This window comes from Phaethon lepturus, unplaced genomic scaffold, assembly GCF_000687285.1.
Source record: "Phaethon lepturus isolate BGI_N335 unplaced genomic scaffold, ASM68728v1 scaffold48159, whole genome shotgun sequence".
NCBI lineage: Eukaryota > Metazoa > Chordata > Aves > Phaethontiformes > Phaethontidae > Phaethon > Phaethon lepturus.
Window position 1 is genome coordinate 6,783 of NW_010566523.1, and position 14,337 is coordinate 21,119.

The 14,337-nt window shown below is 35.8% G+C and overlaps 1 pseudogene; it reads left to right on the forward strand.

The window, feature by feature from the left end:
• The first annotated feature begins 1,440 nt into the window (after positions 1-1,440).
• Positions 1,441-11,896, forward strand: LOC104627338 (annotated as a pseudogene).
• Positions 11,897-14,337: the final 2,441 nt, after the last annotated feature.

Genomic DNA, 14,337 nt, shown 5'->3' on the forward strand with positions numbered 1-14,337 from the left:
CAATATAACTGTGGAAGAGGGAAAGAAAAGTACCGAAATATTTATTCTGTCTCATGATTTACAACATGATAATGAAGTTTTGAACATGGAACCAACAGTAAAGGTCAGGCCTCAGGTAGCTTGCTTGAATGAAAAAACCCCAGTATTTTCAGTGACTAAGGCCAATACTTAGTCAGGTACAGGTGAGGTATCATTGTCAAATTTTCAATAGAAGAAATTTATTATGTAATTGTGACTTTGTTATTCAGGCTGGCCCATGACCTAAACCAAACACAAAAGTTACAAATTAACATTTGCATTTGGGCTTGATTCCGATGTTGCTCACACTTATTTATCGTCACTAAAACCTGTGTTCCTCTGCCTATCAGTTATTATGCAATGCGAATTACAATTATCGGGCTGAATCCTAATTGCATTTCCTATTGTGTAAAGTACAAGTAAGTTCAGTGAAAAACAGTTTAAGAATAATGCAACTGAGAATAGGACACAACCTAAACTATCAGCCTTTCCTTTGAGTTTTATGAAATACATGGCTTCATGCCATTATGCCAGATTTTTTTTTTTTGTCAGATTTGACATCACAATGTAGCCTGGGGAAAAAGATACATCAAAGCTGTAGCAGGCTACAGAAATACATATTGTTATAACAGCTGCACAGAAAAACACAGGTGGACCTTTATATGCATAATTGTGACATTGCATTCATATGGATAACTGTTGTGTGGCACCTTAGTAGCCACCTTTTCTGATGAAGTAGCCCTGCTAAATATCTAATACATTAAACTGTGAAATAGTTTCTGAACTGTTTTATTTTTCATTCTAGTTTGTGAATGGTGTTATTTATTATACTTGATGGTTATGTTTTCAAATCCCTTGTTAACAGTTTCAAATTAATTTTTTCTTTTCTAGAGCTTATTTAGAGGGAATGCTAAGAAAGAGAAAAATAACAATTCTCTTTTTGTTTTACTAAAGTGCCATCTTTCCAGTGATCTGTGTTTCCTGTGAGAATACTAGCAATTCTTCTCTCACTTTGCCTTTTCCTAAGGATCTGTTGCCTGTCTCTGCTCAGCTCCACTCTTCCCATACTGCACTATCATAATGGGAGAGCTGCCATTTCCTTAGTGTTGGCAGCATCTGCCAACCCTTCTCCTATGAACTAATTGACTATCTGACTCCCCATCTTACCCAGGTCACATTTATTTCAGGGAGAAGTTAGAGAATAAATAGTCTTCAAATAAGTGCAAAGGAGTATCATAGCCTTTATTATCTTTTCACTATTTCCTGTTAGTTTGGATTCATGTTTTATAGTATTTTTATGGTTTACCAGTAGGATAGTATTTGTATTTGCGCTCCATCAGTTGAAGTATTTTCATTTTAAAGGCAGCCATGGAGTATTACAGAATTTGGCTGTGTGTCCAGTAAAATTGTCTTTTGGCCTAGGTTTTGAATTTGAATGAGAACAGCCTGGGCACGCCTCAGGACATCTCTAGACTTTAAAAACACTTCAAAAGTTTATCATAAACTTTAATGAATTTACTTTGTTAAATAATATTTATGACCTGGTGAGGAATTAAGCTCTAATTCTTTTTTTTCAAGGAACATTTACTAGCATAAATATTCTTGCTTTGGGGGGTGTGCTCACAAGACAGGATTGGGTCAGGATGCACACGGGGGAACAGAATGGGGGACTAAACTGTGATCATGAATACTGTGATATTATTAGCAGCCCACAGTTTTGTTGCCTGTTGATATTGTCTCCAATTTGAATCACGATATTACAGTGGTATCACTTTATCACCCATCTGACCTTTATAATGGTAATTTCATTTTAACAAATAGAGTAACATGGCTGGAGCACAGTAGTTCTCCCTCAACAGACCCAATACTGAGCAAGGGAAGTCCCAGGCACTGGATCTAATTAAGTCTGTTTAAAGATTAAATGTGCCTAATTATCCAAAGTTTCTTTTGCGACACTTTTGGCCATACAACTATTTTCAAACCTGCGTTTTCTTGCAGCCCAACCAGGAATATTTTGATGCAAGCTATAACCGTGTGATCACTCTTGAGGGCATTAGAGGCTTAAGCAACCTGCAGTTCCTCAACCTGAGCTGGAACCAGCTGAAAAAGTCCAGGGAAGATATAAACATCTTACATAAACACTCTCCCAACTTATTCAGTCTTGACAACACACACAACCCATGGCATAAGGTACATATCAGCACTTCAGATTCCTGGGAAAGCATTCTAACCATGACCACAGTTAGAACGGCTTAAAATCTGGTCCTGCACCTTATTAATTCTAAGGCCCTTGCAATGTAAGAAGCCTTATGATCATGTTATGCCATCTGTGTTCTCACAGGGCCTTCACTTCTTTTTGTTGTCACAGCCTAGCCAAATGAATAAGCTGTGTGTCATTTTTGCTCAGAGACACCTGAGGCATAATTCCTTTCTTTTTTGCTTCCCTTAAGAATTAAATTTATTGATGGCCTGTGCCAGATATCAAAAACCAAGCCCTGGCTTTAATTTTGCTGTCTCAGCTGCACTGAATAAGGGGAGGGAGCAGAGACAGTTCCGAGCCTCGGGGCTGTGCATCTACACTGTTAGTCTCCCTGTTACTGCATGTATCTGTCTGCAGCAGCACAGCTGTGTTGGCTGGAGCTTTGGTGAGAAAGCCAGTACTTACCCTTTTACTAACTCTCATTCATTCCTATTGCCCAACCAGCTTCTGAAACAAATGTTTCTCTCCGTTCTTTATTCCCTTTGAATTATTATTTTTTAACAATATTTAAAGGGCTTAGTCAGAATCAGCAGTGTTAAAACTTACAAATTTGAGGCATTGAAACGCTCTTAAAAAGCTTTTTTAATGATCATTTAACACTAAGTTTAATATTTTTGTACAAGTCACAGTCAGGCAAACAGTATTATCTGAATAGAATACCTCTCTTAAATCATTTGAACAACAAAACAGCACAGGAAACAGAACTCCATCCAAAAAGATGCTGCCTTGTCTATTTGGCCTGTCAATTAAGCTTCAGTGAATCTTTTCAATACATGCTAAGATATAAAAAGAAATAATAGGAGCTACCAGTTCCAGTCTCTGGTTCTTTGTTGTTATTACTTAGGATTTTATCAGATTAAACTTTTAATTTTGCTGTGTTCCTTGCCATCAGCTCTGTGTGTCAACATGGTAACTCTTGAGTGTTACACATCACTAAACTTGTGCCTCTCCAGAGTTTCTTAGGCATCCAACCGCAATGTCTAGTTAGTTCAGCTCAGAGCAAAGCAGAAAATCCTTATTGCCTCTCAGAAGACATTCTACCATCTAGCTCATAAATGATTGCATTTGGCTTATTTGGCTGTCAAAATATATCTACATTCCATTCACAAATAAAGACATTGTTAGTCATTATGTGAGAAGTGTGTATTTCATGTATTGTATTTTAAACTAGTGGACAGTCTGATATATTCTATGTATAGGATAGGTTTATGGTGATGTCTTGAGGTTTCAGTGATACCTCTAAATCCTCAAAACATTTCTCACGTGTCCTGTGAAGCTGTCTTTGGTTTTTGTAATATTTCTAGGTCATAAATGAAACTCCTAGATTATAAAAACAAATACTAATACATCCTATATATTACTGAGCTTTGTAATATTGGCAGACTTCTAAGTTAACCCATGTGATTCCAGAGCAGTTTATTACCATCAATGTCACATAAAGTCAGGACAACCAAAACAGGCCCAAAGGTACCTGTCTCATGTGTTTCTAGCAAGCTATGTAAGCAGGGATAACACAGTGGCTCTGTTGAAGATCATAGCAAAGCTCTAGCTCTTGACATCCATGAGATGACAGTACACTAAACAAAAAGGAAATGCAAGTCTCTTTCTTGTATGTAAACCATATTGGCAATTTTAAAAAATTTTAACACTTTATTTCTTTCTTCAAGCCAGCTTCATTGCAGCTGAGCTTCACTGGCCAGTTAAAGGCTCTCACTAACCTAGATGGGTTCCTGATTTCTAGCGAAGAAGTTGCAAAAGCATTGCAATGTATTGCAGGGTCAAAGATGGCCCAGGTTTGATGTTCTGTTTTGTTGTAACTTATAGCAACTGCTATGGAAAAGGAAAGCTTTAGGAATAGTTCTGCACATGTTTTTTTAAAGAACATTTCATTTTCTGTTTTTTGCGAAGGTAGAAGTTTTGTCCTTGTCTCTGGCAGTAGGTCAGAAATTATTTAATAAACACCGATCTTACAAGTGTCTTTCCAGTAGGTAGTTTTTCAGAGTATTTTATATATAGATAGGAAGCAATCCTTCCCAAACCCTGAGCACAATATTGTTCTACTTAAGCTCTAGACTATATCCCAAAGCACTCCTGAATCCTAGGCTGATTCTAAGCTAACACACTCAATGGGCTGAATAGGTTGGAACTCAGTATCATTCTAACACAATTTATACATGGTCGCAGCACAGTCATAGTGAAACTATGTCTGCTCAAATGCTGAGTAAGGTCATATCTTTCTGCAAAAGAATGGATAAATATCTTCACAGAAAACAGACTATAGTTAATACAAAGCATTTTAATGAGGTCTACCTTCTCTGTTTTATGTACTGAGAATTCTAAAAACCTGAATGTGCAAGATCTAGAAGAGTCTTGCAAAACTGTTAAACTTATTAGATCTATGGACTATTATAACTACTAACGTATCACCCTCCCCTTCCGAAAATAGCAGGATTTTTATGCCATTTACTATATGCTAAGCTGTGAAGTATGTATAGTATATCTAGTTATATTATATACTTAATACAGTGTTTTCTTTTCTTTTTCCTCAGGTGTCTCTGTTAGAATATTCCAGGACTGATGAAGAAAAAAATTCTATTCTCAGTGTATTTCCTTGTGCTAAATTTCTGTCTCAAATTTGAAAGAACAAGGTGGGTTCACAGATGTATCATAATAACTGGTATTCAGTGGTAGGGCTGATGCTGTTTAAGGTATTTAGGTTAACATTTAGATTAATCTCTGTGAAAGTTTTATTTTCTTGCCTTGCGTTAAAAGTTCTATGCTTTATGGTTAGAAAGTATTTCTGAACACATTCAAGTCTAATTAATTAACCTTAACTTAACCTTGTCTCTCACAGGAGGTCCAGGATACCCTGAAGAGGGCATTTAAGTTACGTATTTTCCAGTGCAACTGTCTTTTTAAGTTTTTTAACTGTTTTTTTAAGACTAAGGGCTACTAATAAGATTCTCTAGACTGACTTTATGCATAAAGCAGGCAAGAAAGCATTATGTGGCAATTTCTACATCGATTTCATACCATCTCTTTGAGCTACAGCAGATTTTACAGTAAATCATTCAGATTAGGATTAATTTCACCTAATTTTACTTATCTACAGTGTAGATAACCACATTTGAAATAGTCACCTTGCTTTTATAGACAGTACAGAAAAAAAAATAGTTTGGGGACGTAAGTCACCTAAAAGTTTAGAGGGTTACTGTAGGTTGAAGTTAATTGCATCCTACCAGAGAGCCCAACCAGCCACCACAGATGGAGATATCTCTGTTACTCATGTTGTTTTGCTGGTATGAAACCCACTCTTAGTGTTTGAGTACAGATTTCAAGTAACAGTGAATCTAACTCTCCTATCTCTCTATCATGTCTATCTTGTTTCTAATACAAATCTGGCTAGTATCAAATTTAATCCACTGGATCTGATTTTGTCTCTTTCTGATGTTCTAAAAGAGCGGAACCAGATGTTTCAAAGGACCAGAAGTCTTTTCCTATTTAGCCAAAATCACACCACTTTATCTTATCTTAGAGAAGCTAAGTTAGGTTGTGCTTCTTAAGTGTCTCATTGTAAAGTGTTTTTTTTATTTCTCATTACATTATTATAGTTCCTTTCTGAACACATTTCATTATGTCCACACAGTTGTTATATATGGCCTCCTACAAAACTATACACAGATTCCAGCACTGGACTGATATTGATGTACTCAGAAAAAATTCCATTTGTCTAATCCTTCTCACTAGTCCAATGATTAAATATTAACTGACATGTGTGTCCTTGTGGCAACAGTGCAAGCTCATATTCATCCATTTTTGGAATAGCTCTAGTCCTTCTCAGTGTTCCTGAGATACTGTCTTTCACTGGGAATTTCTCTGTTCCTAGCTACATAATTTACAATTTGTTCTATGCAGAAATGTGCTTTTAAATAGGGCCACAATGTTGTCATTATGAAACGGTTGTTTATAGCTGGCTTTACGAACATCTTTATGTCATCTTCTAATTTACCAGGAAGGGACTCCTGCTCTTTCTTGCTAGGTCATTGAGAAAAAGAATTTGAGCAGAACATCAGTAAAAATACTCTGTAAAGTGATGGTTTTCTTTCTCTAATTACATTTTGAGATCTGTCTTCTAACCAGTTTTTGTCTATTTAACAAGAGTTACCTTCATTTTGGATATAATTTTTTTATTACATTCTCAGACAGAAGCTATTAATCTTATCAATACATTTAAATTTTCTCCAAAAGCAATTTAATAGTAATTTTTGTTTCCTATGCACCATACTGGCATCTATTAATAAGGCCATTAACTTCTAATTATTTACTGCATTGCGTATCAGCCTTTCTGGGATGCCTAAGGATGATATCCAGCTAACCGACCTATTGTGGCCATCCTATTTATCCTCAGTGCTATTACAACTTCAGTTTGTTCATCACCTTCTATAATTTCCCCAACACATTATCATTTCTGTAATATGAATTGGTGAGTGGCTCAGAAAGTTCTTCAACTGGTTCATTAATATTCTTGACTGAAAAATGCTTGTTTTAAAAATGTTAACAAGAGCAGTTCCCGTTTCAGATTCTTTTTAGTTATTATTGAAATACAAAGTATTTCTTTATCCATGCAAATTATAAGCATCTCATCATGGTTCTTCCCAAAGGCAGAGAAAAACATGAATTTAAACTATCTATCTTTCTCTCCTGTATTCTGATTCCCTATTTTACAATTCTTAGATAGGATCAAGCCTATAGCATTGCTTGAATTTCATTAGGTCCCTATTACCATCTCTGATTATATTAGCCATCAAATTTTCATTGTCATTTTTAGCTTTCATTTTCAGTAATTCATGTTGCTAACAACTGTTTTTTTCTCAGTGCTATCATTTTTCCTATTTTTCATTCACTTCTGCTGTACTGCAATAAAAGGGCTCATGAACATTTACTTTAGTCCTTAAACTGAAAAGGGTGAAGATTTTTTTTAGCTTAAGTTTTTGTGTCACTCATTTTGCTCATGACTGCTTTTGGTATATGAAAATTGCCCTTTTTAAAACACCAAGGGTATATAAAGGACATGCTTATGAGATACAGTTGCTTGTTTTTTTAAATAATCGCCTCCTAAGGCAAGACAAAGTCCTTCATCTACTTGCTTCATTTAAGGATTCCAGGAATTCCAAATGCTCTGGAAGTATTTCAAAGGAGAGTATCAATGAAGCATCAAGAATATTGAACATTTTTTTGAAGAGCAAGGACACTGGTGGCAAGGATAATGGCAGAACCAGACTGAATCAGGAAATTGTAGCCACCTCCTTTGCATTCTCTCTCGGATCAGTAGAGACTGGCCCAGAGAATTTTTCGTTAGAAAATTCAGTAGCTATGCTTAGCTTCTTTATTCTGCCAATTTTGAGCCCTTCTGTCACAAAAGTGTAATGTTGAAACATGTTGAAACATTAGTTCTCCTCGAAAATTCTATAAACATAAATTCTCTAATGCGTATAGCAACACAGTTTTCTAATACTGACCCTTCAAATAAACCCCAAAGCCTAATATTTAGATGCTTAGGCATATTTCATGTCTAAAGCCAAATGAGCTTTGCCACATGCATATTGAACTCTCTATACTAATCCATTTCTTGTGATCAAGCAGGATTAAATCTTTCACAGAGTACTACTAAATATCAATATGAAAAACATTGCAAGAAGAGAGCTAGTAGGTCTAATTTCAAACCAGCAAACATTGAGAATAACACTTTGATTATCTCTCACCTTGAAAGACTATGTAAAATTATAAACTAATTAATAAGTCATTTGATGAGCAGCAGGACTGAAGGAAATTGGTTTGTCTTAAGACCCTTGTCTTTGGGTTATCCAGTGCTTAATTAGATGTGAGTTCTCGGAGTTTCTATGATCATTCAGAATAGGTCTTTCCTGGATCCTCTAGTGTCTGGCATTGTGGCTAAACTAATATTGCAGCCTTTCTTCACTGGGATTATCAGATTATAACTCTCATTCAGCTGCTCATTTTCATGGAATTTGTAGGAAGTCAAGTAGTGCTTGTCTGACAAATTGGGCCAAAACTCACCAATATGTTTACAAATTAGTGGTAAGGCTAGCAAATGGATATACAGATAGCACAATCACATTAGCCTTGTTTCTTTAGGAAACTGAGCTAGCAAAAAGCCACAAGAGTCAGTGGAGGAAGATACAAGGTCATTCTAACCTGTTCGGATCTATCATCTGAAATCATGTTAGTCTACCCAGTATGAAAGGTTAAAAGCTCCTCTGTCAGTTCAATTTGTTGTTAGAATATAGAATAGCTAGAGGAAAACACATTTCCACTGATAAGCGTAGCTTTTCATTCTGTGTGCATTAGAGAATTCATGTTTAGAAAAATTGCCAGGAAAATTAATGCTTTAGTGTATGTCATCTATGTTTTGTGACATCAGAGAGAAGGGATTCATAAAGGGTCAGATAAATACTTTGGAAAACAAAATAATATAGCCAAAAATGTTCTTTAGTCATCACCAAAGCCAGTCTAACGGTACTGAATATTGAAATGATTATTTGTCTTAGATACAACCTAGGTACAATGCTGTATATTTTTGGCCCCTACAACACAATTTGAATTTTTTGATTGGGACTCTGATCTTTTCTTTTCTCCGTTGTGCAATGATTGCCTAACATACTGTAGTATTATTGGAAAGGGGGAGTTGTAGTCATACAAACAGCTTATAGATAGGATCATTGATAGCCTTGTCTTTACAGAAAGCTTGCTGCCAGGTGGCTACGATCAAACCCTGTCTAAGAAAATCATTTCACAACCTGGGCAGCAAAATACATGTTTGGTATCAACATTTACTTGTTTCTGTTCAAGAGTGTTTCAAACAAGAAAATTACGTAATTTGTTAATCTATGATACAGAGTACTTTATTTATAAAAAGGATGAAGAACTATAAATTTAGGATAAATTCTGCTCTGACTTTGCACTAAGTCTCTTCTAGACTAAATATCCAGCCTTGGTCTTAGGCTGAAATCCTGTTTCCATTAAAGTCCTGTTGTAGAATGAGGATGTGTAAAGAAGACTAGCCAATAAAATAATCATGTGTTGCAGAAGGATTTAAATTGAACAAAACTATCTAAGATCTAATGCAGACAGGAAAAAAATGTCTATGTTCAGATAGCTTCAACTGCAAAGGTACATTTGGGAGTTGGCATACTTACATTGTAGAGCTCTTGCTTTTGGAGAAGCTGCTGAATTTTTTTGAAGTGTATTAAAGATGAGCAGCTCTATTGCGTAATGGAGAAATATCACATCCTGCATCCAAGAAGTTGCCATTGATATTAGTAGGAAATGTAGACATAGAAACTGAGCACAGAATAAATAGGTAGACTTAATTTACAGATTAATTGACTGGTTGGTTTCTTTCCATTCTAATACTGAGTTTTATTACAGATCGCTGTCTTAAATCTGGATGACCAACACTCTTCAAAATTTCCAACTTGGAAAAACTGGAGCATTTAAGATAGGCATCATTTAACAACAACAATTGCACACAAATAGAAGGAATAGAGTCTTGTCTTAACCTCAAAGAACTCACTTTAGATGAAAACTACATCTCAACACTAGATGGTACTATATTTACCATGGAAGTAATAATGTAGGTTGTTAAGCTGGGGCACAGTAGAAATGTTTCTTTATAGTGAAATATTATGGAAGGTGGGTTTTTACTCGCTGCCAACAGTGCGAGTTTTTCAAATATTAAAAAATCTGAATGCAGAACAGAAGAAAGGGAATGAGGCAGAACACTTATGTTCCAGCAAAATAAGTATTTCTTACTAAAAAGTGCATATTTATCTATGTTTAATGATATAATTGATCTGATGATCATTGATCTAGTTAGAGTTGGACCCAGTATCACAAACTGTGTCACTTGTGACTTGTTTTACCTTCTGTATCAGCTATCTTTTTCTGTTACATCTCACTTTATACTAAGTGCATCTTGTTTATTTTTCAAGGTATTTCAAAGTTCAGCAAACTTACAAGACATAGTGTAAATCTTATCAGCCTCAAAAGACATGTGTTTGAAAATCTGTCTTACCCTCATTACACTTCCATTGACAACAACAGAATCACATCTTGAGTTGGTTTAAAGAAAACTTACTCCCTAATAGAGCTTTACATAAGTAAAAACTTTGTTTATAGTAACCAACAGATATATCATTTAAAGGTAAATATTTGCTATTTCAAAACTAATCTCTTTTTTATTACAGTAGAAATGCAGTATTTCCCCACTTGTTCAAGTATAGCAGAAGCTATACTTAAACGTAATTGGACGTTCTGCCTGTGGGTGCTGCATTCATCCACCTCTACAGTGGCACCTGAACTGATGAGAACCCCGGTCTAACATTTTTGGATTGATACCCACTCCTGAGAAGGAGGTACTGAACCCTCCAGGTGGATTGGGCTCAAAATGTTCTGCAGAGATGAACATCATTTATACCAGGTAGGCTAAATCAAGGTTTGCAATGCATGGACTTATTCTGCAACTCATTGAAATAACAAACAATTACACCTGCAGCAGTTCCAGTTCTTTTCAGCTTACCTGGAATGCTAATGTATGTATTATAAACTTTGTTGGCTGGATTCAGACGCTAATTGGAAACTGAGACCCTGATTCTTATTATGTTCAGACTCTGTAAAACTGTGTGAGAGCACAAAGGCTTTTAAGCCAATTTTGCTATAGTTTTCACTCACTTTAAGGGCTTTCTTTGTGGCTTAAGTGTTGAAAAGTGCTATTAATCTAAATGAAGATATCTGTATTTTGTTAAGTGACTTCTCAGTTTTGAGTCATGCAGATGACTGATGAAGAAGGAGCTGAAAACAAAGCAGTCTGAATACACCTACATATGGACTTTTTAAAGTTATAGCAATAAACCCATGCTTTTTTCTACTTAGAGTTTAACTAATCTGATAATTTTAGACATGAGGAGAAATAGAATAGTCTGGAAACAAGACCACTACCGATATTTGTATTATTCCATCTTCCCTCTCTCAAAGCCTTGCATTGCAGTAGTAAGTTATTCTGTATGCAGATTATTACTATAGCTTTTTAAAAAATAGCTCTTTAACAAGTCAAGACCCAGCTGATCAGACTTGTTAATATGTGTGTAATATTTTAATATACTCCATAATACTGCATTGTCTGTTTCTGTCTCTCTTTAGTCACTCTGGGGTGGAAATTGCCTTTTTTGCCTCCATTAATCTGTTCCATAAGACAACAGTCATCCAGGTCTGCTCATATAAAGACAAAATAACACTTTTAAAGTTACTTTTATTTTAAACATTTTTAATTCATTGAATTGTAAAATGTTTCTTGCCTAAATTACTATGATAGTTCTAGATCTGCGTTAATATAGCAGACATCACTTCAAATGCATTTAACAGGAGCCAACAGAAGGACAAAGTGCAAAAGGTATGTTTGGAGCCAAACTCACCTCTGACATGATTGCAGATAGACTGGGACATTCAGACTTCACAGAAATGCAGGAATTAAATTGGACAACCTCTGATATAGCTGCCGTGATTTTCAAAAATGCATTATCTATTAAAAGTAGCATCTAATATTGTGGTTAGAACGTGAAAATCTAAAGCTACAATCTGTATTTAGCAAATATGCCCAATAATCCCCTAGCGTTTTTAGGCCAAATTCCCTTGACTGATCCATAAAATAAGTGTAATTTTTCATCACAAAGGGTTATTTTCTCCAGTTTCATTGAAGAAATATTCTTTCCCAAATGCTTCCATTTTTCATTTAGGGAGTTGTGCTGTCTGCACACAGTTTGACAGAAAATGTCTAGGAGAGGTAGCGTGCTGGCTCCAGACCAAGTATATCTAGAAAAGAGATTTTATTTGATCAAAACCCATCTGATCTGATTCCTTTAAGAACAAATTCAGCTAAAGTGAGAACAGACATGTATGTATGTGCAGTGCTGCTTCTGCAGTCTTCTGATTTCTGAAAAAGCTGCCTTGTCCATTGTAGATCTACAGGAATTTAGAGCAAGAATGACCGTCATTGGTTGCATATTGAGATTAAATGCATTCTTTAACTGAACACTAGTATGTGCACTCAGTGGGACAGTCGCTGTTCTGCAACAAAAGTATTTTGCACAGCACTAGTCACACTTCTTTTCAGACATCATCCCTGATATTAATCTTTAGAAAAGTATTTCTATGGGTTGTAGGTATGTATTCGTCTTCTTAGAGACATGTTTATATTTTATTCTTTCCCAGTATCCTGCATCTGTCAGTGAAAGTCCCTACCTGATGTAACATGTAAAGACAATTTTCATGGCACAGTGCACGACCTTCGTCTTTTGATCTTAAATAGCCTAGAATGCCTTGAGCAATGGTATCACCGTGCCAGGAATATCGATACTCTGGTGGAATTGATTAGGTGTTGCTCATAAAGAAACTGTAACTCGTTTTAGTTTGACTCGTGGTTTCAAGAGACTGTTTTAAGATGCGAGGAGATACATAAGTAGTTAAACATTCTTGTCAGGATTATTTTCTGCAAGAACATTCATTCCCTGGGGGCTTTGTTGTAAAAGGTTGTAGAGCAATACTCTAACACTGACTATGTGCCTTTTAAGGTATTACAATTGCATGCCTTGGATTTCTTGAAGAGATATATCAACAGCATAGTTATGAATTCCTAAAAATTACTTCAGGAATGTCTCTTCTGAGCTGTGTTAGAAGAGTGGAATGGTAGAAGCATTCTACCATTAAGTAGTAACGAGTACCTTCCAAGCAGGCTTTGACATAGCTGAGGTACACAATTACAATGTGTGTGGTGCTTTGGCAGGCCTCAGGGTGAGTGGAGAATGGAGTACTCCATCTGAGCAATTGCAGCTCCAGTGCTGCTGGAAAGCAATGAAAACAGCCTAAGAGAATGGAACTGGAATTTCAGTAATGAGATACAGAAGCAAACAGAGCAGATTGTTGAAAGCCCTTACCTTTCGTGTCAGAATCAAATCAATTGTTTTACTACTGGAAAAAGAACTGTGAATTTGTTGTGAGATTTTCATTAGGGTACTTCTTTCATAGGAGCATGTTGCATTTCTTACCACAAAGCCGGCATGTTATGGATCTGCTCATGCTATATATCTCATTTCTATCTTATTTTTCTGTGTTACTTGTATTCTAAATCCATATTTGTCTTTTTTTACTTAATTCAGAGCTGTAGAGGTGGTGCTAGCAGACCAATTTAGAAATGTCTGCGGCATGAATTTACAGAACAATCATCTCATATCTTTCATTGGTTTAATCTTCCTTCCTAATGCCAAGGTGGGTTCATGACACAGTCTTCTCTATTTTTTGTAATAATATTAATGATAAACTAATTTCCTTTGATTGAAAAGACAGTCTTTAATCTTCTTTAATACCATGTTGTTCGTGGGTTTTTGTAACAACAGCAATCAATCAGCACAAAGCTGATTGCAACCACTGTTTCAATTTTACAGTATTGTTGCAGTAATCTGATCCAAAATCAATGAATTGCACCAAACTTTCTTTAGGCACTTTAAACTGAGCAATCATCTTTCTAAAGATCAAATCTCTGAATCAGAAAAATGTAATTGGCAGTTTTGTTAATGTGTTAGCAGAGAAACATTCTGTTTGATTAATTATGTTCCCTTTTAACAGGTATTGTGTCTGAACTACAATCACATTGAATCAATACTGCCTGGACAAAAGCTCCCAAATCAGGCAACAAATAGGCAGCAGCTGTACTGAAAGGTGGCCTCTCATGGCTATGGACAGGAAGGATTTGCCAAAGAAAGCAAGTACTATCAGCTTTTAAAATATACTTTTATCTCTCCTTTACTCCAGCAAGGAGGAGAGAGGTGTCTTCAGTGCCAGTAGCTTTGGATCTCTCTATTTTTTTCCCCTCCTAGCTTGATGAAACCTAGTATGTTTGTCTGTTTGTTTTGCCAAACATATGGTATGTTTGGCATCATCTAGTTGGCTTTTCTTTCCTAAGTTCTTTGTGAACAGCTTGTTAGGCC